Source organism: Poromitra crassiceps (genome assembly GCF_964638095.1).
Source record: "Poromitra crassiceps genome assembly, chromosome: 12".
Lineage (NCBI taxonomy): Eukaryota > Metazoa > Chordata > Actinopteri > Beryciformes > Melamphaidae > Poromitra > Poromitra crassiceps.
The window spans coordinates 43179759-43206005 of record NC_139632.1 but is presented as its reverse complement, the minus strand read 5'-3'; the positions used below and the strand labels follow the sequence as shown (position 1 = coordinate 43206005).

General features: G+C 43.2%; 1 protein-coding gene across 2 annotated transcripts in view; it reads left to right on the top strand.

Moving 5' to 3' along the window:
* Window positions 1-9758: 9758 nt before the first annotated feature.
* Window positions 9759-26247, top strand: part of LOC310786437 (KN motif and ankyrin repeat domain-containing protein 3-like) — a 60580-nt gene continuing 44091 nt past the window's right edge. For both annotated transcript variants that reach the window (XM_083647642.1, XM_083647641.1), the window contains exon 1: window positions 9759-9787. The gene's annotated coding sequence lies outside the window, so the exon portion shown is untranslated. The remainder of the gene's footprint in view (window positions 9788-26247) is intronic.

Below are 26247 nucleotides of genomic sequence, written 5' to 3'. Positions count from 1 at the left end.
CACAGAGAGATACTCCTTCTTTTCAGTCAGAACGACACTCCTCATGTCCTCTATGGTGTTTAGAGCTTTCATCAACAGCTAAATAGATAGATATTGATATGTCCAATATCAGATTTTGAGTCGTCTCATAACAACAGCCCACAAGAAGCCCACATTACAGCTGCAGTGATTAATCGATTAGATGTCAACTAGTCAATTTTAATCTCCAACTCCCCCCCCCCCCCCCCCCCCCCCATGTATCTTTGTTAGGTTATCGATATCATATGCGTTCCTCTGAAAGTATGTCCCGGTTTTACATTGTTGGACAAGCACAAAAACAAGGCATACCCAAAAAAGAAAGAAATATGTGTGTTGCACATCGGCCTGCACGACCAATCGCGCACTAAATCACGGAAGACAATGGCCTTTTATCATTGAGTTATAACCGTCCAGTCTCAAGAATAGGAAGGACATTTAAGTCTTTCAGCCAAGAATTAGGAGATGAAGGTTTGTGATGGAGGCTCCTTGGACAGGAGAAACATGTGTGATTGGCTGGAGATACAGAGCATCTATCACATACATCACTTGTGGTAATATAAACAGTTTGTTAAAGGAACACTCCGCCCATTTTCAACCAGCTTTGTATCATTAGAACATCAGTAGTATATCAGAAAACTGTTTTGAAGTCTGTCATTTAATTTGACAGTTATTGAGTGTTAAAGTGTGGACCAGTGACATCACTGGTCCACACTAACTCAAATTAATAACTCATTAACTCAAATCAACTCTCAATAACTGTCAAACTATTCATCATTCATCTAGTTTGACAGTTATTGAGAGTTGATTTGAGTTAATGAGTCATTAATTTGAGTTAGTGTGGACCAGTGATGTCACTGGTCCACATTTTAACACTCAATAACTGTCAAATTAAATGACAGACTTCAAAACAGTTTACAGTTTTCTGATATACTACTGATGTTCTAATGATACAAAGCTGGTTGAAAATGGGCGGAGTGTCCCTTTAAGTATAACTGCTGTCAGGTGTGTCCTCCTACTCTATGTAGGACCTTAAACTAGACCCGCTGAACTGTATTGGAGAGCAGCAGAAGCATCTTGGCAAAAACTACGTAAATATGACCCAGGTTGAAAATAAGCTGAATTATGCTTGAAATAGCTGCAGGCTCCTCCCTCTGCAGTCCCATGGTGGCCGGAGGGGAGATGACCCCGGACTGACCTGGCTGCTGGAGTGCAGGGTTGACTGATCCTGACCGCAGATTAACAACAGTTTTCGCCTTTGGCCCAACAGTTATGGCAGGGACTTTATTTTGACGGATGTTTTCTAGGTTTCTGCGTCAAAAGCCAACAATTATAGAAGGTGACAGATTGGTTTGAGTCTTAAGGACCAGTTTATGCAGAAATGGCAAAGTGAGCTCAAAAGCATGACATCATGTGACTTGTACGTATAATTCAAAAAAGAACTTAAACTGGAAAATTATCTGCTGTATGTAAACCAGAGGCATAGACATGCAATCTGTAACTTCAGGGTTAATAACACCAGAATCCCCAAGGTTGTTGGCAGATATAAAGGACTGCATAGAAGTATGAGGATCTGTAACCTCTGTAGTGACAACTGTGTGGGAGACGAGTATCCTGTTTTGTTTGAATGCAAGAATGTAATTATTTTGAATTTCAGACAGTTATATTTACCCAGATATTATTTAACTCGTCCATCTATGTTTAAACTGATTTTGCTACTACAATCAGACAGACAAAAAGTCATGTGTAAATTAATTGCTTTTTTGAAGAATGTCCTGCCTCTGTTTAAATGACATAATGCACTAGCCATGCCGTGTGCCATTGTATATTGTTTTTGTATGTTTTGTTTGTGCTCCATACCATGTGATCATGGTCAATGAGTCACATTAAATAAATAAATGAAATGAAAAAATAAGACGAGAAACAGCGCTCTTATTTTGAAACACGGGCCTTGACATCATATTACTCAATTGATCCATATACATTTTTGATATGAGAATATGAACCTGTAAACTGTTGTACTCTTGCAGTGTGAAAATAAAGGCATCTACATTCTAGTTTTGATATCGGCAATATGACAAATGGCCTAACGTCGTAAAATGTTGGCATATCCCTTTAAATAATACTTTGGCAAATAACTTTTCTCTATAATTCATGATGCTTACATACTTCCATTCAAACTGAATATATTCCATATTTGCTTTCAGATGAAAACCACCTTGTAACTTTTCAAATAATAGTTGAGTCTCTACTCTCTGCTATTCTGTATTGGTTGTTTTTCAGTGACTAGGCATAAAACTTGAAATAGTTTCTCAAAACAAAGTCTTAACCAAAAGTGTTTTGAAAATGATTAATAGCTAAAGAGCAGCTGTATTGATACGTATCTTTTTCCCAGTGTGGGAGGTTTGACCGCAGTGAGGTTAAAACTTTTGTTCCCATCATTCCCTCTGTCCTGTGACTGTGTGTGTGTGTGTGTGTGTGTGTGTGTGTGTTTTGGCGATGTCATTTGGCGACCTGCCAAACCGTCCATTGTTAGTTTTTCATGCAGAAAAACACTTGATGTGAGAGCCAGTCCTCACCACTGCAGTTAAGTTCATACAAATAACATTTTCATTCTCAAAGAAGCCTGAAAAATACTGTAAAGTGCCCGGGTTTCATTTTCGGTAAAGTTTTCCTTTTTCTTTGTCTCCATCTTGTGGCGACTCGAGTCACATGACCTGCCTGGACTCAAATCAGACTTGAGTCACTGTTTTAATGGCCTCAGCAACATGATGTCCTCATATCGAAACAACAGAATAAGTCGATTCCCAATTACTTCCGAAATGACATACCTGTATACCTGTGTAGGCCTATGGCTATATCCAGTGTTGGGGGTAACTCATTACAAAAGTTCAAATCAAAGTAACTAGTAATATGTAGTATATTACATTTTGAAAGTAACTTGCCCAACACTGGCTATATCTGGTCTTCTCCTGCTCCTGTGGATGAAGAAACTGGTCTCTCTCCTCTTCTACGAGGGATTTCTCCCTGTGTGTTTGTGGAACGTCTCTTGATGCAAAATGGCGGCTCTAGAAACAAGCACTTGTTGCTCTTTGACTTTTTGATGCTGCCACTAAAACGTTTCCCGCTGATGTTTTACATCCTGAAACATCTTCTCATATCAAACTCCACTGGAGCTGCTGGAGACATCTGGAGGTGACGCTACCTTGTCTACGATTGGCCAGTTATCCACCAAGAAGAAAAACACACAACAAACTACTGAATGCCAGGAATGCAAAGAACGTCACCAACAGCTGTTTTTTTTAACTGTTCCTTTAGAAGTTCCATACCGTTTTAATGATTTTGTTTTCACATACACTATGACTTAGGGATTCATTATGTTATGACTATGAGGAACCAATCAAGACCAAGTCTAGTGATGATGTGGTGTGAAACTGCATGGAAAAAAAATATTGATTTAAAAAAACATGCAATAAACTTTAATAATTTTCTTCGTCACGAAGCCTTCTAGGTGAAACGTTCATCACCTTGTTTGCCCACAATAAATAAGATATTTTTTTCTTAAACTGTGTGTGCCGGGACATCTGTCACCTACTAGTATCCTCCGACCCAGGCACCCGTATACTTTTTATATATCTTTATGGGAGTCGTGCTTGCTAACTGTTTTTCCTGATAAATAAAGGATAACTTAACTAACTTAAGTTAAATTTTGTTGTGTTTCTTAACTTAGCTAACTTGTTGTATAATTTCCTTGCTAATTCTAGATTTTGTTAATTTTATTGTTTAGCCTATAAACCGTACTATTATGTAATATTTTTTCTGTTCTTTCTTTCGTTCTTTCTTTCTTTTTATTTTGTTTTTCTTTTTAAAATATATCTGTAGAAATTGATATGGGGGAGGTACCTTTATAAGTCATTTTTGGCTTCCAACCTCTCCTGCACAATGAGCAATTTTTTTAAATGATTACTGTATGTTATGTATCTATGTGCAAATAAACATAAACAATTAACTTAAGTTAACTTAATTTCTGTAACAGTGTAACACTGTAACCTCTCTAACAGAACTACAGTACTGTAAATGTGGTTGAGCTCGCTGTCCATCTTCCTCCAGTGAGATGAAACTGTTTGAGAGGAATCTGCCATCTGAAAGACAACAGCGCCCCCAGCTGCTGGGAGGTGGAGCTACAGTTCACCAGACATTTTGGCTTTTCTAGTTGATTCAGTTTTGACTCTAGCTTTACTAATGAATAATAACATGATATTTTATTGCACTCTGTAGGGAAATCCTCTTATCTCTTGTCCCCTTACAGCTCAGTAAGAGTGTGTGTGTGTGTGTGTGTGTGTGTGTGTGTGCGCGTGTGTGTGTGCGCGCGCGTGTGTGTGTGTGTGTGTGTGGGGGGGGGGGGGTGCGTGTGTGTGTGTGTGTGTGTGTTTGTGTGTGTGTGTGGGGGGGGGGGGGGGGGGGGTGCATTGTTGTTGCTTTACAGCAGAAGTGTCACCTGAAGTGTGAAGTCTTGTTTCTCGGTCATGTTGAGTGCCAGAATAAAATGTTGGCATTTAAACATAAAATTGATTGATTGATTGATTGATTGATTGATTACGTGGATACGTTGAATCTCAATGGTTGCGAAGCAAAAATATGTTGCATATCAACATTTCAACAAGACCTCCGCCAATCACAGGAGCGTTTCCAACGTGCATTTTAAAATGTTACCCAAATAAGACGACTTGGGTTATGGCCTTATGGGTTAGGCAACTTGGTTAGGGTGTGGGTTCGGTTTAGACAACAATAACATTAAATGTGACTTTGGAAACGCTGGGAATCGGTCTCCGGTGTTTAAGGCAAATGTTTACCCACCACACTTTTACTTCCCACAGTGCTATTTCAATAGCAGACTGTTGTTATTTACATGACCATTAGAGGTCTAGGCAAGGGCTTCATTCATTCAATTGAAAAACATCTGGAGTTCCAAAGAAATCAGCCAGCGGACAAAGCTCAGACTCTTCAGCTCCAACATCAAGCCTGTACTACTCTACGGATCAGAGCACAACAACCAAGACCACAACACTGAAAGTGCAAACATTCATTAACAGCTGCCTGAGACAGATCTTGAACAGCCACTGGCCAGATACCTTCAGCAACAACGATCTCTGGCAGAGAACAGGCCAACAACCTATAGAGGAGGAAATTAAGGGAAGAAGATGGGGATGGATGGGCAGGCCCGTAGCTACCATTGAGGACACCGAGGTCATGACCTCAGTATTTTCAAAAAAAGATTTTTTTTTTTTTTTTTTTTTTTTTTTTTTTTTTTTTTAAATAGCCCCGGCCCTCAGATCTATTCATCTGTCATTGATGTTTTGAAGCCCCCATAAACAACATGATATATGACAGTTGATCAGAAATGCAACAATTTGCTTCCTCTCTGTGTGCTATAGAAGGAAGATACATAACTCACCACAACGTTCAAATTTTGCATTGGGGCTAGACTTTGGGGACAGTTCTATTGAAGTGAATGGGTAAGTAACTCCCCTGTAAGTGATGTTTGTGTAGATGGGCCATTGTATTTAATTGAGCAGTATTCTGCCATGTGACCTGTATGCAGAAGATAAATTATATTATATGGGGAGACATTTAGTTTTTGTATCATTTTAAAGCAACAGCACAGTAAAGAGGATATTCATCTGACATGATGTCTGTAGTTCTTTATAGATCTAGCCTCGTAATTTTGCTCTCAAAGTGCACCAGATTGAAGCATTTTACTTTAAAATGGACACAATTTTCCACGCCACGCTAAAATGACCTCGGTATTTCCCAAACCCTGGCTACGGGCCTGTCGATGGGCCACACTCAGAAACCCAATGCCAGCATCACCAGGCAGACCCTTAGATGGAACCCCCAAGGCACAAGAAAGAGAGGCCGGCCCAGAACACCTGGTGCAGGGACCTGGAGACTGACATCAGGCACAGCCCAGAACAAGCACAGCGGGCTGACATGGAAACAGACTGACATCAGGCACAGCGGGCTGACATGGAAACAGACTGACATCAGGCACAGCGGGCTGACATGGAAACAGACTGACATCAGGCACAGCGGGCTGACATGGAAACAGACTGACATCAGGCACAGCGGGCTGACATGAAAACAGACTGACATCAGGCACAGCGGGCTGACATGGAAACAGACTGACATCAGGCACAGCGGGCTGACATGGAAACAGACTGACATCAGGCACAGCGGGCTGACATGGAAACAGACTGACATCAGGCACAGCGGGCTGACATGGGAACAGACTGACATCAGGCACAGCGGGCTGACATGGAAACAGACTGACATCAGGCACAGCGGGCTGACATGAAAACAGACTGACATCAGGCACAGCGGGCTGACATGGAAACAGACTGACATCAGGCACAGCGGGCTGACATGAAAACAGACTGACATCAGGCACAGCGTGCTGACATGGAAACAGACTGACATCAGGCACAGCGGGCTGACATGGAAACAGACTGACATCAGGCACAGCGGGCTGACATGGAAACAGACTGACATCAGGCACAGCGGGGTGACATGAAAACAGACTGACATCAGGCACAGCGGGGTGACATGAAAACAGACTGACATCAGGCACAGCGGGCTGACATGGAAACAGACTGACATCAGGCACAGCGGGCTGACATGAAAACAGACTGACATCAGGCACAGCGGGCTGACATGGAAACAGACTGACATCAGGCACAGCGGGGTGACATGAAAACAGACTGACATCAGGCACAGCGGGCTGACATGGAAACAGACTGACATCAGGCACAGCGGGCTGACATGGAAACAGACTGACATCAGGCACAGCGGGCTGACATGGAAACCGACTGACATCAGGCACAGCGGGCTGACATGAAAACAGCTGGAAAGGAAAGCCCAGGACAGATGACTGGCGCACTGTTGTCGATGGCCTATGCTCCATGAAAAAGGAGCGATAGGCATAGTAAGTAGGCTAAGTAATTCGAGGTCTAGGCTATAACGTTACACATATTTAGACATGTTAATATGAAACATATTTTCTGCTCACAAACGTTGAGATTAGAGGTAGACCCTTTAATCGGCTGGCCGATTGATCGGCCGATTATTGACATTTTGCAGCTATTTTGAGATATCGGCATCGGCCAATCATGCCTGGCCAATTAAAAAATATCGGAATGTCTGCTCTCAACTGGCACTGGGACTAAAAACAAAGAGATGCTGCTTCTGTGTGCACTATAATAACATTATTTTTTAAATGTATGTACTTACAAATGTTCGTGCACTAAAACAATTTATTTTTCAATCACAAGTTGTTTTTTACAGTTTAGTTTTTGATTACCTTTGGACATTGTTGACATTTCTTTTTAAATAACAGGTAAGTGCAGTGCAGATCTATACTTAAGCAAGCAGAGGTAATGCAGACAATAACATTAGTGTTAAATTCATTCAGTTCATTTAAGTTCAGCAATTTTGTCTCATTTGTTACTATTAAATTGATGTAATTTATTTTATCAGATGCAAAAACAACAACAACATGATTATCGCCGATATCATATCGGCATTATATATATCGGCCATCGGCCGCCCTGCTCTCTAATATTATCGCATCGGCCATTGAAAAACCCATATCGGTCGACCCCTAGTTGAGATTCAAGATAATGTGTGGTTTGCATAAGTGTATAGCATGCCAACATTTTCTTCTGGTGGCTGGGATGAGCGGATGCAGCCTGTGAAGTGGAGTACTGGGAGCGATTAACAAAGTGTTGGTCAGCGTTTAGCAGAGAGGAACCAGCAGCTCTTGAAGGAAGCTCGTAAACAAAACCAAGTCAAGTTGTTGTTTATTTTAACACGTCTGGACGGCTGCAGGAAAACACACTGGTATACAGAGAGGGGAAAGATGAAAACACACTGGTATACAGAGAGGGGAAAGATGAAAACACACTGGTATACAGAGAGGGGAAAGATGCAAACACACTGGTATACAGAGAGGGGAAAGATGCAAACACACTGGTATACAGAGAGGGGAAAGATGAAAACACACTGGTATACAGAGAGGGGAAAGATGAAAACACACTGGTATACAGAGAGGGGAAAGATGAAAACACACTGGTATACAGAGAGGGGAAAGATGAAAACACACTGGTATACAGAGAGGGGAAAGATGAAAACACACTGGTATACAGAGAGGGGAAAGATGAAAACACACTGGTATACAGAGAGGGGAAAGATGAAAACACACTGGTATACAGAGAGGGGAAAGATGAAAACACACTGGTATACAGAGAGGGGAAAGATGAAAACACACTGGTATACAGAGAGGGGAAAGATGAAAACACACTGGTATACAGAGAGAGGAAAGATGCAGTGGGATTTTAGTAAGACCTGCCAGTTTCATACAAGTGTGTGTGTATCTCTTTCACACACAAAAGCACATGGCAAGATTTATATAGGCCTACAAAAAAGGCCATCTCATCAGCTTAAAGGAACGATTCACCACTTTTTAACATGATCTCTATAACAAATTGGGATATGAAGTATTATAGTTCATATGTAGTTACATGGTACTGGACCTGTAAAATGGAGTGACACACACACACACACACACACACACACACACACACACACACACACAGACTTTATGCAGGGGCGTAAAGCAGTGGTTCTCAAACTTTTTGCCCACACATTTGTTTTATTTAATTATTTAAACCTAAAATTGGAGCAACCAGCTGCAAATTATTTTATTTTATTTTATTTTATTTTATTTTATTTTATTTATTTTATTTATTTTATTTATTTTATTTTATTTTATTTTATTTTATTTTATTTTATTTTATTTTATCATATATTTTACATGATAAAGTGTAATTTAGTTACGTTACGTTGTAGCTCCTGTTGTTGCCATTTTGGCGCCATCTGTCCAAATCTGTCGTCACCAGCCAGTGGCCCTGGATCTCCCTGCTCATTGGAAGGTTCGGCTGTCTGTCATTGACTCATTACAACGGTGAAGAGTGGCAAGCACAAGAATGCTGCGTCAAGTTAAAAATAATTAGCCAGGGTGAGACAGGAAAAGAGGCGATTCTGCCTTCAAAGTAAAAGCGTAACCGAGACGCCCCCATGTCCAGGGCGAATTTGATTATTCTGGTGTCAAATGACATGTTTTTAACTATGGAAGATTCAAAGTAATATTAAAAACATGCATAAACAGCTCTGCTAAAGTAAGATACTCGAGCAATTGTGATGTCATCGTGACGTCACCAATGATCTCATCCAAGCAATTGTGATTTCATCAGAGTGAGTGATGCCATCGTTATAATGTTATGATGTCAATGGCAAGATGGCATGTTAGGATGTCATAATCATGTCATAATTTTATGATGTTATAATGTCGACACACTTCAGTCCCTTCATAAAGTTTCAGACGCAGCACACACACGTAGCCTGTCTGACAGAACTGACGGACCTGAAGGAATGGTTGATCGAGCAGAGCATGACAGCAGCAGGCTCCACACTGCTGCCTACGCAGGAGACCTGGACAAACTGAGGACCCTGCTTCAGAAGGCAGATCAATGAGAGGGTTTATTTTGAAAGTTCCAACCGGACGTACTGCGTCACATTTCAGTGAACTTGATGCTGGAGTTGCAGGCAGAGGGGTAGGAGTGTTTTTCCGTCCTCCTCCCAAACTTTATTACCTTCTGTCTGAATGCCATGACAAGTTGCAGCCGTCTGAGAGCACAGAGGCAAACCACACGCCAAGGTAAGACACACACATGCATCCGCATCGATTAACCTGCATTGACAAACTGCTCCCTTCCTTACCGACTGACTTGACACATGGCAAACTAGTCAGGAGCTCAAGTCAGTTTGTGTGTTTAATCAGGGGTTGTTTCAAAGTTTTATGTAGTGGAAAATCTATTAAAACAAAACAAAAAATTGTCTAACGGTATTCAACGTCTATAGAAACGATTGGGAAAACTGTTCATACGCATACTGTTATAATCAGCATAACTGTGTATACATGAAGTAGCCTATTACAAAGTTGGTGTCCAGAGCAAACCAGAGCCCAACCCGAATGAATACCGTTAATCACAGTAATATTCCTATACCGGGATTAATCCTATAATATTCCTTTATGGATTCCCAGTGTGTCTGAGATATTTATTGTAATTTTTATTTTATTTTTTATCTCCGACTATGGTATAATTTCCTATAATATTTCTGGGACAGAGGTGGGTAAGCTATTGTTTCCCCACATTCATACACAGATTCATACAGTTGATCTGAAAATAGGTGAGAAACTCTCGTCTATGCCCCTGGTCTATTACTATGGTGAGTTGTAGTACCCCTTTTATACTTGTTTTCTCATGGTATCTTTGTAATATCCCTATAATAATCCTATAGTGATTAGTACAGTGTGTCTGGTGTTCAATAATGAGTTTTATGGCTTTATGGTGTTTTTAAACTCCTATGGTGTCACTATAATCATCATCTCAGTATATAAAAGGGAGCTCTGTTTCTCTGTCTGTCCCACTGATGACATCATCAGTGATGTCATAAATTCACACACACACACACACACACACACACACACAAACACAAACACACAAGGCTATAGTTCAGTGATGATGTCACTGATGATGTCACATACATAGGCATTGTGACATCCCTGATGATGTCATCAGTGTGACACACACAAGAGCGACTGAGGGAGAGGCAGAAAGACTGAGGGAGAGAGAGAGAGGGAGAGAGACTGAGGGAGACAAGAGCAACTGAGGGAGAGAGACTGAGGGAGAGGGAGAGAGAGACATTACGCGTGTGCCAATAGAGCAGGCGAGGCCAAGCAACAGCCGAGCTGCGGGCGAGGCCGTGCAGCGGCCGAGCTGCGTATGCGAGCTGCAGGGCGGGCGAGGCGTGAGCCCGTGCAGCGGGCGAGCCTAGGAATCGAGGGTGCGAGATGCCTAGTATTCCTATAGGGTTGGTACTTCTGCTGTCCTATTTATATCTATCATCTATCTACACACTGTAGATACTGTAGATTCTACAGTATCTGTAGGCAGGTGATTCTGAACCCTTTTCATATCAAGGACCCCACATGTAGTTCACCTTCGCCCTTCGGGTCACAGACCCCCATTTCATGACATTCCGTCTCTAACCCAAGTCTGAGATTATTTTTTATTGTTGTAAATTATTCCATGACGATCTGTATTGTAGGCAGAGACAACAGTGAACCTGTAACCAAAAACATTCATACTGTAATTACGTTACTGTTAACTTCTTGTAAATGAAATGATGTGAACTTTAAAATAATTACTTTTACTGAGGACCCCCTCTAACTCCCTCAGGGACCCCCGGTGGTCCGCAGACCCCACATTGAGAACCACTGCTGTAGGCTATAATATCCTTCTACATTAGAACCACTGCTGTAGGCTATAATATCCTTCTACATTAGAACCACTGCTGTAGGCTATAATATCCTTGGTCCGCAGACCCCACATTGAGAACCACTGCTGTAGTAGGCTATAATATCCTTCTACATTTTTCTTATAGGCTTACTTTAGTTATTTTGACAACCACACCCATTTTCATAACTTTGTGAGTAATGATTGTATTGTTGTGGCGCATTGAATACATTTTTCCATGGGGTTTGCGTCTTCCATTCACAACAAAGCTTTAAAACAACGCACATTAATTGTCAGGATTATAAGGCTATTTTGTCTTTAATCTCATCATCTCACATGGCTTCCAAAGGTTTCCAAACAGGATTGACCAGAAACCATAAATGTGCCATAAACGAAGCAGTTAATGTCTTAACAGGGTGTTGTGTTGCTTTGAGCAGAAATCTGTGTTGTAAAAACAGTTTCCTATAAAACAATGGGGGTTGATGCTGCAGTGCAACATGGTGCGGAAATCCCCCCTATTATTGTCAGAAGTGAGTTATTTCCACTGGCCTGCCTTTCATGATGCCGTGCAACATCGTCCACCTCACTTTTCTCCAGCAGAACCTGATCATCTGTGGTTGGATGGTCCAGCGAGCCACACAGATCACATCGACTGTCTGTTTGATCTCTATCTATCATGTGAGTCCAGTCTTCTGCCGCTGGCTGGGCAGAACGTCTGAGGTAGATGTAGGAGGAGGAACACTCCCCTGGAACACTTGAACTCTGTTGGAAACAAACACAGCTACTACTGGTGAAGTACAGTACACGCTGCATTCCTGGCTGTGTTTGCTGCGTTTGTTTATTGTATAAAGTTCCAGCAGCAACAGTGGAGTTTGATATCGGGTCTAAAACAGCTGTAAACACATCAGGTTTTTGGTGTCAGTCCCTCAGAATCAATCACAAGGTAGAGCGCCGACGATTAAGTCGATTAATCAACTAACCGAAAATTAATCGGCAACCGTTTAAAAAAAATAATCGATTACTCCTTTAGACAAATTAAAATGAATAAATAAATCCAGTTCCAGCCAGTTTCTTAAATGTGAATATTTTCTGGTTTCTTTAGTCTTCTATGACAGTAAAACTGATTATCTTTGATGATGTCATCTTGTAACCTGACGCTGCCAGATGGCTTGTTTTCACATAGCCTTCTGGGAACGAGTCGCTCGGGAAACCGTTTGAAATGGCAGCCAGGCAGTGTCAAAAATCCCTGGCATTTGATTGGATGAACCATCTGACTATCGCCACCTATCACAAGCTCGCTCTCGCTGGCGTCACACCAGGGGCGTTTCTAGGGTCTGAAGACATTGGGGGCTTAAGCCCAGGGAGGTCCGAGGACCACCAGGGAGGTCCGAGGACCACCAGCGGTCCTTGAGAGGGTTCCAGGCAGGCCCCATAGCAAATTCATGAATTGTTCAACTTCAGCATTAGCCTTGATTGATAAACAGACAAGGAACCTGTAAAGAAGGAAAAGACATAACTCACATCACAGCGTTCACATTTTGCAATCTGTGGAAGCATTTTTCAATCAAAGGTGAAACAACACATGATGGTTTATAGTGGGACTTTCCATGCCTGCCCCATTCACTTCAATACAACTGTCCCCAAAGTCTAGCCCCAATGCAACATTTAAACGCTGTGATGAGAGGGATGTCTCTACCTTCTATATAGCTAACTTGAACACAGAGAGGAAGCAAATTGTTGCATTTCTGATCAACTATATCATATACTGTATCATATTATTTTTGAGGGTTTTAAAGCATGAATGACAGATGATTAGATCTGGTGGCCGGGGCTATTTAAAAAAAAGAAGAAAGATCCAGAGCTATTCATAAAACATTCAGGGATATGCCCAGGCCTAACGACGCCCATGCGTCACACCACTGGTGTGAACCACTTAAGTGATTCAGATTCAAGTCACACCACTGGTGTGAACCACTAGTGATTCAGATTCAAACAAATAGATTGGGGGCGTGGCAACATGGATTTGTCATGTGATCGTGATGTCCACGAATCCAGTTGCCTCATTTTGGGCTTTGGGGAAAATGTGATCGATATTTTTCACCATTTTGTGACATTTTATAGACCAAACGACTAATCAATTATTTGATAAAACAATCAACAGATGAATTGATAATGAAAATAATAATAGTTGCAGCCCTAGAGCGAGGGCTTGCTTTCTAGAGCTGCCATTGATTTTGCAGTGCACCATACAGGGAGAAATCCATCGTAGAAGAGGAGAGAGACCAGTTGATCCCACAGGAGCAGGAGAGAGACCAGTTGATCCCATAGGAGCAGGAGAGAGACCAGTTGATCCCATAGGAGCAGGCGAGAGACCAGAAACTCTGCAGCAGAGAGACACGGTGAGGGTTTGAGAGTCACGATTCGATGGTGTCATGATACATTGCGATACGATACATATTGCCATAATATTGCAATACTCTACATGATTTACTGAAAATGTATAGAGCTGAAAATACAACTTGCTCTGTACCACACACAGTGTAATAATATGTGCATCACATTATATTGATAACTCAGTGCACAAATTGAGTCAAAACTATTTTATTAAAACGTTTCATTCCAATTGAATTTATATTAGAACGATACTGCATTTGCACAGTTGCACACTGTTACTGAACACACTGGGGGGGGGGTTAGGGGGGGGGCTGTGCAAAAAATCGATACAGTGATGTATGGCGATATTTTTCTGAAATATCGATACAGTATTGTGGAAAATGATATCGCAATATGTTGCCATATCAGTTGTATTGCACAGCCCTAGGAAACACAGCAAATCACTAACAGCAGTAGAGGCAGACGAGGCAGGTTGAGGGAAAAGCAGGTTCACCAAAGAAAAGAACTCCCGTAATGAATTGAACACCACAGAGTGATGAGAGCCGGCAGTGAGGGGACCAACAGGCCAACACCACTGTCTGCTGCCTCCTCCAGCGCTCAACAGGACTTGCTACTTCATATCGCACAAGAGTTGAGCTTATCTCTGCTGCGTTAAGTTTCCCCTTCCTTGATTCCATAATTCAATATTATGGGTTATGGTCTTTCAATGGAATTATATGGTAATGATATGGTCATTTTGGGATACCAGGACAGACACACAGTTCTGCTGTTTAAAACAGATAACAAGCTAACTTTATTTACAAACTTGACATCACTCCCTAACTTTTCGGTTCACTGAACATTCATCTGATCATTTAACATGTGATTTTAGATATGAGCCATTATTGTCATATATATCTATTAGACCTAGGCAATATATTGATATCATATCGATATCATGATATGAGACTAGATATCAACTTTGATTTTGGATATGGTGATATGGCATATGCGTTACAGTAAGGGGATGTCATTTTCTGAACTTACCAGACTGTTCTGTTGTTTCCCTTCACCCACTTAAGTCATTGTATTATCCACATTACTGATGATTATTTACCAAAAATCTCATTGTGTAAATATTTTGTGAAAGCACCAATCCCTAATATTGTTGCAATATTGATATCGAGTTATTTGGTTAATTTTTTTTTGATTTTGTCCATATTGCCCATGCAGCCCTAATATTGATATTGGAGAAAAATCCTTATGATTATCATGATATTGATTTCATCTGTATTACCCAGCTCTACTTTGATTAGTGCGGCAGAGGCCGTGCCAGACGAGATCCGCCTTGGCTCATTAAGAAAGCATGAAAACATAACTAAGAAAGCATGAAAACATAACTAAGAAAGCATGAAAACATAACGAAAGGGAGAGGAGGAAAGGTATATTTCCGCCTCCAGAGCTGAACAGCTAATTGGTTGATTGGCAACTCTGTCTCGTCTCTCCAGCCAATATACTGTTAATTGGTGTCATGTTGTTGCACATCATGCAGGAAGGAGGCTGTCAGGAGCGAATCAGACGGTTCAGAAGTGTTAAGCTGCTCAACACACCGATGAGGTCACATGGGGGGAAACACCGTCTTCCTGCAACAGAACCCCTGGGTGTGACTTACTGCTAAAATAGACCCACTGTAAATTGAGTGAAGGGTGTCGAGGGGGAAGGGAGATCGTCTGCATAACTAAGCTCAGTGGCTTTAGGGGTTTCCTTCATATTTACTTGGGGGGTGTCCAAAAATTGATTCATGTAAGAATCGCGATTCTTATCTTCAACGATTCAGAATCGATACACAACTCCAAAGAATCTATTCTTTTTTCATTTTTATTTTTATGCCTCCACTGGCAATATTGTGTTTTCGGGTTGTTCGTGCGTCCGTCCGTACATCAAATTTGGCTCAAACGTCCACTTGGACTCAAGGATGAACTGATTCGATTTTGGTGGACAAAGGTCAAAGTTCAAGGTCACTGTGACCTCACGTCCGTTCATTCCATCAAGGAAAGGGGGGGGGGGGGGCTAGGTAAAAGGGGGCATAGCTAGGGATAGGAGAGTCGGGATTCGAGGGGTGGGCAGGGGGAGTGACTATATGAGAATGTTTCACAAGGGTCCTCCATTATGAACTTATATGTAGAACACCTGTCGTCTCTTTGTCTTTTGGTAGGAAGCATCACAGACAGTTTACTGAAGTCATGTTCCAGGATTTCTCAATCTAAAATGTTTCAAACAGTTACCTCTGGCTGCCATTTTTGGTCCCCCACTCCCCCCATCAGACAACCTTGCCGAGTGCAGCTTATAGCAATTTGGAGCCATTTGTTTGTTATTGTGCAGAGGGATCTTGAAGACACACAGCTTTAACAAATCCAGAATCTTTTTGTTACTGCAGCACTGAGCTGATTGCAATCATAACAATAATTCTAGGAGAGGCTTTTCCTAAACACACTTATTCTCCGCTCTATGAAAATCGCTGCGGTTCGTTTATCTTTTAAAGTTCAAGCAATTCTTTTCCACAGGGCAGCAATTAGTGCTAAGTGTCGGGCAGACATGGAACCTGATAGCACGGGGTTTTCACCATAATTAGCAGCATTCAGGCTTTTGGAAATGCAAATTGCCACTTTCTGCTTCATGCCAGAGTCTCTCTGCTTCATGCCACAGTCTCTCTGCTTCATGCCACAGTCTCTCTGCTTCATGCCACAGTCTCTCTGCTTCATGCCACAGTCTCTCTGCTTCATGCCACAGTCTCTGCTTCATGCCACAGTCTCTCTGCTTCATGCCACAGTCTCTCTGCTTCATGCCACAGTCTCTCTGCTTCATGCCAGAGTCTCTCTGCTTCATGCCACAGTCTCTCTGCTTCATGCCACAGTCTCTCTGCTTCATGCCACAGTCTCTCTGCTTCATGCCACAGTCTCTCTGCTTCATGCCAGAGTCTCTCTGCTTCATGCCACAGTCTCTCTGCTTCATGCCACAGTCTCTCTGCTTCATGCCACAGTCTCTCTGCTTCATGCCACAGTCTCTCTGCTTCATGCCACAGTCTCTCTGCTTCATGCCACAGTCTCTGCTTCATGCCACAGTCTCTCTGCTTCATGCCACAGTCTCTCTGCTTCATGCCACAGTCTCTCTGCTTCATGCCACAGTCTCTCTGCTTCATGCCACAGTCTCTCTGCTTCATGCCACAGTCTCTCTGCTTCATGCCAGAGTCTCTCTGATTGGAGTGGCTTCTCCAAACTTCCCCCGAACGCAGGAGAAGCTCTTCAGAAGTTCAGCTCAGTGTTTGGGGCTCCAGCAGCAGCTGCACCACAGATCCAACACGCTGCTGCTGCCGACGACGCCATTTGATTTCATGTGATCTGTCTCACTGCAACGGACATGTGTCTCTGTGTACTGAGTGGACATGTGTCTCTGTGTACTGAGTGGACATGTGTCTCTGTGTACTGAGTGGACATGTGTCTCTGTGTACTGAGTGGACATGTGTCTCTGTGTACTGAGTGGACATGTGTCTCTGTGTACTGAGTGGATATGTGTCTCTGTGTACTGAGTGGACATGTGTCTCTGTGTACTGAGTGGACATGTGTCTCTGTGTACTGAGTGGACATGTGTCTCTGTGTACTGAGTGGACATGTGTCTCTGTGTACTGAGTGGATATGTGTCTCTGTGTACTGAGTGGATATGTGTCTCTGTGTACTGAGTGGACATGTGTCTCTGTGTACTGAGTGGACATGTGTCTCTGTGTACTGAGTGGACATGTGTCTCTGTGTACTGAGTGGACATGTGTCTCTGTGTACTGAGTGGACATGTGTCTCTGTGTACTGAGTGGACATGTGTCTCTGTGTACTGAGTGGATATGTGTCTCTGTGTACTGAGTAGACATGTGTCTCTGTGTACTGAGTGGACATGTGTCTCTGTGTACTGAGTGGACATGTGTCTCTGTGTACTGAGTGGATATGTGTCTCTGTGTACTGAGTGGACATCTGTCTCTGTGTACTGAGTGGACATGTGTCTCTGTGTACTGAGTGGACATGTGTCTCTGTGTACTGAGTGGACATGTGTCTCTGTGTACTGAGTGGACATGTGTCTCTGTGTACTGAGTGGACATGTGTCTCTGTGTACTGAGTGGACATGTGTCTCTGTGTACTGAGTGGACATGTGTCTCTGTGTACTGAGTGGACATGTGTCTCTGTGTACTGAGTAGACATGTGTCTCTGTGTACTGAGTGGACATGTGTCTCTGTGTACTGAGTGTACATCTGTCTCTGTGTACTGAGTGGACATCTGTCTCTGTGTACTGAGTGGACATCTGTCTCTGTGTACTGAGTGGACATGTGTCTCTGTGTACTGAGTGGACATGTGTCTCTGTGTACTGAGTAGACATGTGTCTCTGTGTACTGAGTGGACATGTGTCTCTGTGTACTGAGTGGACATGTGTCTCTGTGTACTGAGTGGACATCTGTCTCTGTGTACTGAGTGTACATCTGTCTCTGTGTACTGAGTGGACATCTGTCTCTGTGTACTGAGTGGACATCTTGTCTCTGTACTGAGTGGACATGTGTCTCTGTGTACTGAGTGGACATATTGTCTCTGTGTACTGAGTGGACATGTGTCTCTGTGTACTGAGTGGACATCTTGTCTCTGTGTACTGAGTGGACATCTTGTCTCTGTGTACTGAGTGGACATCTGTCTCTGTGTACTGAGTGGACATCTGTCTCTGTGTACTGAGTGGACATCTGTCTCTGTGTACTGAGTGGACATCTTGTCTCTGTGTACTGAGTGGGTGTACTGAGTGGACATGTGTCTCTGTGTACTGAGTGGACATGTGTCTCTGTGTACTGAGTGGACATGTGCCTCTGTGTACTGAGTGGACATCTGTCTCTGTGTACTGAGTGGACATCTGTCTCTGTGTACTGAGTGGACATCTGTCTCTGTGTACTGAGTGGACATCTGTCTCTGTGTACTGAGTGGACATCTGTCTCTGTGTACTGAGTGGACATGTGTCTCTGTGTACTGAGTGGACATCTGTCTCTGTGTACTGAGTGGACATCTGTATCTGTGTACTGAGTGGACATGTATCTCTGTGTACTGAGTGGACATGTGTCTCTGTGTACTGAGTGGACATGTATCTCTGTGTACTGAGTGGACATCTGTCTCTGTGTACTGAGTGGACATCTGTATCTGTGTACTGAGTGGACATCTGTCTCTGTGTACTGAGTGGACATGTGTCTCAGTAGTGGACATCTGTCTCTGCGTACTGACTGAGTGGACATGTGTCTCTGTGTACTGAGTGGACATCTGTCTGTGTACTGAGTGTACATGTGTCTCAGTAGTGGACATATGTCTCTGCGTACTGACTGAGTGGACATGTGTCTCTGTGTACTGAGTGGACATGTGTCTCTGTGTACTGAGTGGACATGTGTCTCTGTGTGCTGAGTGGACATGTGTCTCTGTGTACTGAGTGGACATGTGTCTCTGTGTACTGAGTGGACATCTGTCTGTGTACTGAGTGTACATCTGTCTCTGTGTACTGACTGAGTGGACATCTGTCTCTGCGTACTGACTGAGTGGACATGTGTCTCTGCATACTGAGTGTGAATACAAGACGTTTTTATTGGATTGAAAGTGACACTGTGGCTCAATCACAGTTTCCTCCCTCAGCTATCTCCAGCATGAGAAACGCCGAATGAAAAATAGCCAGCTAAAAATACCCAAGTCAAGTAGTGAGAGGGCTTGGGAACAAGCCACTAATCAAACTGTACAACATCATGGTGGGAAGTAGGGTTGTGCAATATATCAGTAGTATTATATAGATATTGTGATATGAGACTACATATCCTCTTAGATATACTGTATCAGTAGTATTATATAGATATTTTGATATGAGACTAGATATCCTCTTAGATTTCGGATATAGATTTTGGGCGGCATGGTGGCTCAGTGGTTACCAGCACTGTCGCCTCACAGCAAGAAGGTCGTGGTTTGAATCTCCACCCTGGTCCTTTCTGTGTGGAGTTTGCATGTTCTCCCCGTGTTTGTGTTTCCTCCAACAGTCTAAAGATATGCAGTCTTTGTGTAGTATTGCAATGTATATAATCTACCGTAGTCAAAGGTGTATTATGTCTATGATGTATGTAAGCTATGTTGTGTGTAGATATGATGTAGCATATGACTGTGTGATGATGCTATGTAAAGCCCTTTGAGACATGCATGTGATAAGGAGCTATAAACATAATTGAACTGATATGGTAATATGATGATATGATGATATGACCTAAGTGTTGTCTTCTCCTGGTTTTAAAGGCTGTATTACAGTTAAGTGATGTCATTTTCTGAACTTACCAGACGGTTCTAGCTGTTCTATTTCCCTTTACAGACTTGGACATTATATTTGCATTTACTGATGATTATTTATCAAAAAATCTCCTTGTGTAAATATTTTGTGAACGCACCAATAGTCAGGGCAGGAAACCCTGTTTTATTTTGGTCACAGTCTTGTTTGAATAAAAGTGTTTGTGACATCTCACATGTGGCTTTGACTTAACAACTGAACATTTAGCCCACTTTGTGGAAAATACAGAGATATATATTGTTGTGTATTCAGCCTAAAAATACAGAGATGATTTTTGTGCCATATCGCCCATACTGGGAAGTCACCACCAACCAAATCGTGGTAGATTTTGGCTCTACAGGTTGACCCTTCATTCAGAGCTCATCATCTATTCTACAGTATTCTAAAAGGCTTTTTGGCTGGTGAAAGTGTGACAGGCTGGTGGTGAGCTACAGCAGCCACTGTGGCCTGGAGATAAAGCAGCAGATTAGATTCCTGTCCAGCCTGAGATTCCTCGCTTGGAAGCATGACCGACGGCTTCTCACAGGAAGGACCAAACCAAAACTGCTTCTCACAGGAAGGACCAAACCAAAACTGCTTCTCACAGGAAGGCCCAAAGCAAAACTGCTTCTCGCAGGAAGGACCAAACCAAAACTGTTTCTCACAGGAAGGACCAAACCAAAACTGTTTCTCACAGGAAGGACCAAACCAAAACTGCTTCTCACAGGAAGGACCAAACCAAAACTGCTTCTCACAGGAAGGACCAAACCAAAACTGTTTCTCACAGGAAGGACCAAACCAAAACTGCTTCTGACAGGAAGGACCAAACCAAAACTGCTTCTCACAGGAAGGACCAAACCAAAACTGCTTCTCACAGGAAGGCTCAAACCAAAACTGTTTCTCACAGGAAGGACCAAACCAAAACTGCTTCTGACAGGAAGGACCAAACCAAAACTGCTTCTCACAGGAAGGACCAAACCAAAACTGCTTCTCGCAGGAAGGACCAAACCAAAACTGCTTCTCGCAGGAAGGCTCAAACCAAAACTGCTTCTCACAGGAAGGACCAAACCAAACCTGCTTCTCACAGGAAGGACCAAACCAAAACTGCTTCTCACAGGAAGGACCAAACCAAACCTGCTTCTCACAGGAAGGACCAAACCAAAACTGCTTCCCACAGGAAGGACCAAACCAAACCTGCTTCTCACAGGAAGGACCAAACCAAACCTGCTTCTCACAGGAAGGACCAAACCAAAACTGCTTCCCACAGGAAGGACCAAACCAAACCTGCTTCTCGCAGGAAGGACCAAACCAAAACTGCTTCTCGCAGGAAGGCTCAAACCAAAACTGCTTCTCACAGGAAGGACCAAACCAAACCTGCTTCTCACAGGAAGGACCAAACCAAAACTGCTTCCCACAGGAAGGACCAAACCAAACCTGCTTCTCACAGGAAGGACCAAACCAAAACTGTTTCTCACAGGAAGGACCAAACCAAACCTGCTTCTCACAGGAAGGACCAAACCAAAACTGCTTCTCACAGGAAGGACCAAACCAAAACTGTTTCTCACAGGAAGGACCAAACCAAAACTGCTTCTCACAGGAAGGCTCAAACCAAAACTGTTTCTCACAGGAAGGACCAAACCAAAACTGCTTCTCACAGGAAGGACCAAACCAAAACTGCTTCTCACAGGAAGGCTCAAACCAAAACTGTTTCTCACAGGAAGGACCAAACCAAAACTGCTTCTCACAGGAAGGACCAAACCAAAACTGCTTCTCACAGGAAGGACCAAACCAAAACTGCTTCTGACAGGAAGGACCAAACCAAAACTGCTTCTCACAGGAAGGACCAAACCAAAACTGCTTCTCGCAGGAAGGACCAAACCAAAACTGCTTCTCGCAGGAAGGCTCAAACCAAAACTGCTTCTCACAGGAAGGACCAAACCAAACCTGCTTCTCACAGGAAGGACCAAACCAAAACTGCTTCTCACAGGAAGGACCAAACCAAACCTGCTTCTCACAGGAAGGACCAAACCAAAACTGCTTCCCACAGGAAGGACCAAACCAAACCTGCTTCTCACAGGAAGGACCAAACCAAACCTGCTTCTCACAGGAAGGACCAAACCAAAACTGCTTCCCACAGGAAGGACCAAACCAAACCTGCTTCTCGCAGGAAGGACCAAACCAAAACTGCTTCTCGCAGGAAGGCTCAAACCAAAACTGCTTCTCACAGGAAGGACCAAACCAAACCTGCTTCTCACAGGAAGGACCAAACCAAAACTGCTTCCCACAGGAAGGACCAAACCAAACCTGCTTCTCACAGGAAGGACCAAACCAAAACTGTTTCTCACAGGAAGGACCAAACCAAACCTGCTTCTCACAGGAAGGACCAAACCAAAACTGCTTCTCACAGGAAGGACCAAACCAAAACTGTTTCTCACAGGAAGGACCAAACCAAAACTGCTTCTCACAGGAAGGCTCAAACCAAAACTGTTTCTCACAGGAAGGACCAAACCAAAACTGCTTCTCACAGGAAGGACCAAACCAAAACTGCTTCTCACAGGAAGGCTCAAACCAAAACTGTTTCTCACAGGAAGGACCAAACCAAAACTGCTTCTCACAGGAAGGACCAAACCAAAACTGCTTCTCACAGGAAGGACCAAACCAAAACTGCTTCTCACAGGAAGGACCAAACCAAAACTGCTTCTCACAGGAAGGACCAAACCAAAACTGCTTCTGACAGGAAGGACCAAAGCAAAACTGCTTCTGACAGGAAGGACCAAACCAAAACTGCTTCTCACAGGAAGGACCAAACCAAAACTGTTTCTCACAGGAAGGACCAAACCAAAACTGTTTCTCACAGGAAGGACCAAACCAAAACTGCTTCTCACAGGAAGGACCAAACCAAAACTGCTTCTCACAGGAAGGACCAAACCAAAACTGCTTCTCACAGGAAGGACCAAACCAAAACTGTTTCTCACAGGAAGGACCAAACCAAAACTGTTTCTCACAGGAAGGACCAAACCAAAACTGCTTCTCACAGGAAGGACCAAACCAAAACTGTTTCTCACAGGAAGGACCAAACCAAAACTGTTTCTCACAGGAAGGACCAAACCAAAACTGTTTCTCACAGGAAGGACCAAACCAAAACTGCTCTTGGAAACGCTCTCTGCGTGTCACGGTGACGCCGCCGCACCGCAGCGCTTCCAGCCTCCTTTCATTTTGAGAGAGAAAGTTTTGTTTGACGCTGAGGGTTTCTCTTGTGTTCAAGCTTTCTCTTAAACTAACTCGGATCCCTGAGAAATGTCTTTGTGGGCAAAGCGAGGTCTTGAACTTGAGGTTCACACTCTAAATCTGGGCCTGCTTTCCCAAAACCTTTGTTCATTGGCTTATAATTAGGTTTTGCACTAACACTGCTTTGGGAAACACATCCTCGCCCGTGATGCCGTATAAGACGACACAACTCAAAGCAGAGAAGAAGAACTCTACCATGACACTTCTTCTTGGGCTTTTACCAAATACCTCAATATCGATGTTGGAACAATATTGTAGGGAATGGACGACTATTGGTGTTTTCACAAAATCTTTACACAATGAGATTTTTGATGAATAATTGTTACAACCCAGTCTAGGGGTTTGGATCAGAACATAAAAGTGACACTGGACAACTTTTATTTCACACAGTAAAAAGGTGGGCAAACTACTACTGAGTCTGGACTTGCTACGCTAATAACAACAAGCTAACAGTCTGTGGATATAATGACTAATTTGGTCAAGGGAAATAATAGAACAGTCTACTAAGTTCAGAAAATGACATCACTTTACTGTAATACAGCCTTTAAAACCAGGAAAAGACAACACTTATGCCATATCACCATATTCGCTCTGTTTTTTGTGTTTTATGTTTTATGGGGACAACGGATGGAAATTAGCCTCGTGCTAAATCCGGCAATTTTTACACTTTTACTATGTTCCAGGTTTTACTATCTGTTCTGTGGTTTCTGTGTTCATTAATTTTGCACTGTCCCATCCAAATGACCTAATAAAATAAAAATAAATAAATAGGATATCCTAAATCTAGTCTAATCTAGTCTAGAGACACTGCGGAGCGCGTCATCATTCAGAAACCACGCCCAAAACGGCGGAAAACACAAACTCCCGTCCAATCCTGGCGTTCTCCTATGTCGCTATGTTTTCTTCTCGCCAATTCTCAATGGCTTCCTTGTTTTCCTCCGGAGTACAAAAAAACTTTAACTGGCGATTTTTTTACATTTGTTGTCTGCGCAGCCCCACCACACAACAGCTTTTAGCTATGTTTAACTCAAGGAAAATGACGCTGGTGTGCGGAAGTGAACGGAGCTTTTCCCCCGTGATGGGCGTGGCCTATTTCACGCAGCGTCTCAATCATCATATCGATATAATATCGATATATTTACCTAGCTCTAACTTCTTCACTTTTTAAATTAGGCATTTTTTAAGACACTGAACTTGCTAACAGACGTTGTTCTTCATGGTGTCTCAAAGCCTTATTACATCATAGCCCATCAGACAGCGAGGTGTATCTCTCCATGCTGCAGAGCATCCTGAGGTCAGCAGCTGCACTAAGGAGCAGACATCATGTGCTTAACACAATCGGCACATTATATGGATAAACTGCATTAGTCGTCCAGGCAGCTCACATATCCCGCTGCAGTCAGGTGTTGTTGCTGTCAGCAGCTTGTGGTGTCGGAGGAGGCTGTTCTGGGGTTTTGCGGCGCCTCAGAAGATGTTTTCAAAGACCTGGCTCCTCTGCCTTGTCATTAACCGGCCCTTTTCAAGCAAAAGAGATGCTGCAGAATTGGTATAATTTTCCAGCATAGTGAAGGAAATAACACGCTGATAAACACACATTTGAGTGGTTTCTGAGCAGACGGCAGCACCGGCCTGACATCTGGTCTTGTTCTGGAGTTATGAGAATCAAACATCTGGAGGCTTCAACTGCTACTACTGCTGTGAAGACAAGTGGGTCACACCGTCTGTAGGCCAAATATCTAGGCCAGCTTCGTCGGGGGGTTGACTCTTTTATGAAGCTAGTTGAGTTGTTTGTGCAGTGATAAAACAGACGTGATGAATGAAATGAAAAGAAAAGAAAAGAAAGGGAGAGAGAAAAATACTGTTCAAATCGGTTCAGTTGTTCAGCTGGAAAATCCCACGGAGAGAAAGAGCTGCCGATGGCATTTGAGCCAAACGCTTTTTCGACTTGCAAGTTCCTACAAAGGTTCAGTTTGTCATGGTGGAGAAACAGGCCTGGATATTGTGTCTCCACACAGATGAAAACAAGGAGTGTTTGGTCCCTGACTGTCCCCGGCTGTGCGGCAGCAGAGCTGGAGCTGGAAACAGACGCTAATTGGGGGGGGGGAAGGGGGGGGGGACTGCATGTGTGAGCGCTGCTTTGTTTCAGGGAGGAGCGCTTGATTCATCGTCAGGCAGGGAGTTCCTCAGCAAACTGGGGCCTGCTGCTGCTGCTGCTGCTTCGCTGTGACAGCTGGGAGGGGTTTCTAACTCGCAGACCCGTGCCAAGATCATCGTTTGTGGGGAGTGACATATTATGTTGTTACTTCAAGAATTCATTCGTGTCCAGTCAGGTCTTTCTTGAGTTCTGCAGTTATCCATGTTTTGAAATTGCAGTGTGTAAACTTTTGGGCCCAATCCTCCTCCTCACTGAGGCTGGAGGCTGTTATTGGACCTTGGCATCCATCGCCCTTTGGCCTGCCTTCATCTGTAAAGGAAAAATCCACCCGAAAACAATTTAAACTGATGCTCTTAATTCTTGGCTCCATTCAGTAGCCTAATGTGTTGTGTTTCTCCTCTTGGTGGATAAACCGGCCAATTGTAGACGAGTCGAGGTGACGTCACCTCCAGATGTCTCCAGAAGCTCCAGTGGAGTTTGATATGAGAAGATGTTTCAGGATGTAAAACATCTTTGGTAAATGTCAGGTTTTGGTGTCAGTCCCTCAGAATCAAAGAGCGAGGGCTTCTTTCTACCAAGAGACGGCACAGTGGCTCAGTGGTTACTCAGCACTGTTGCCTCACAGCAAGAAGGTCC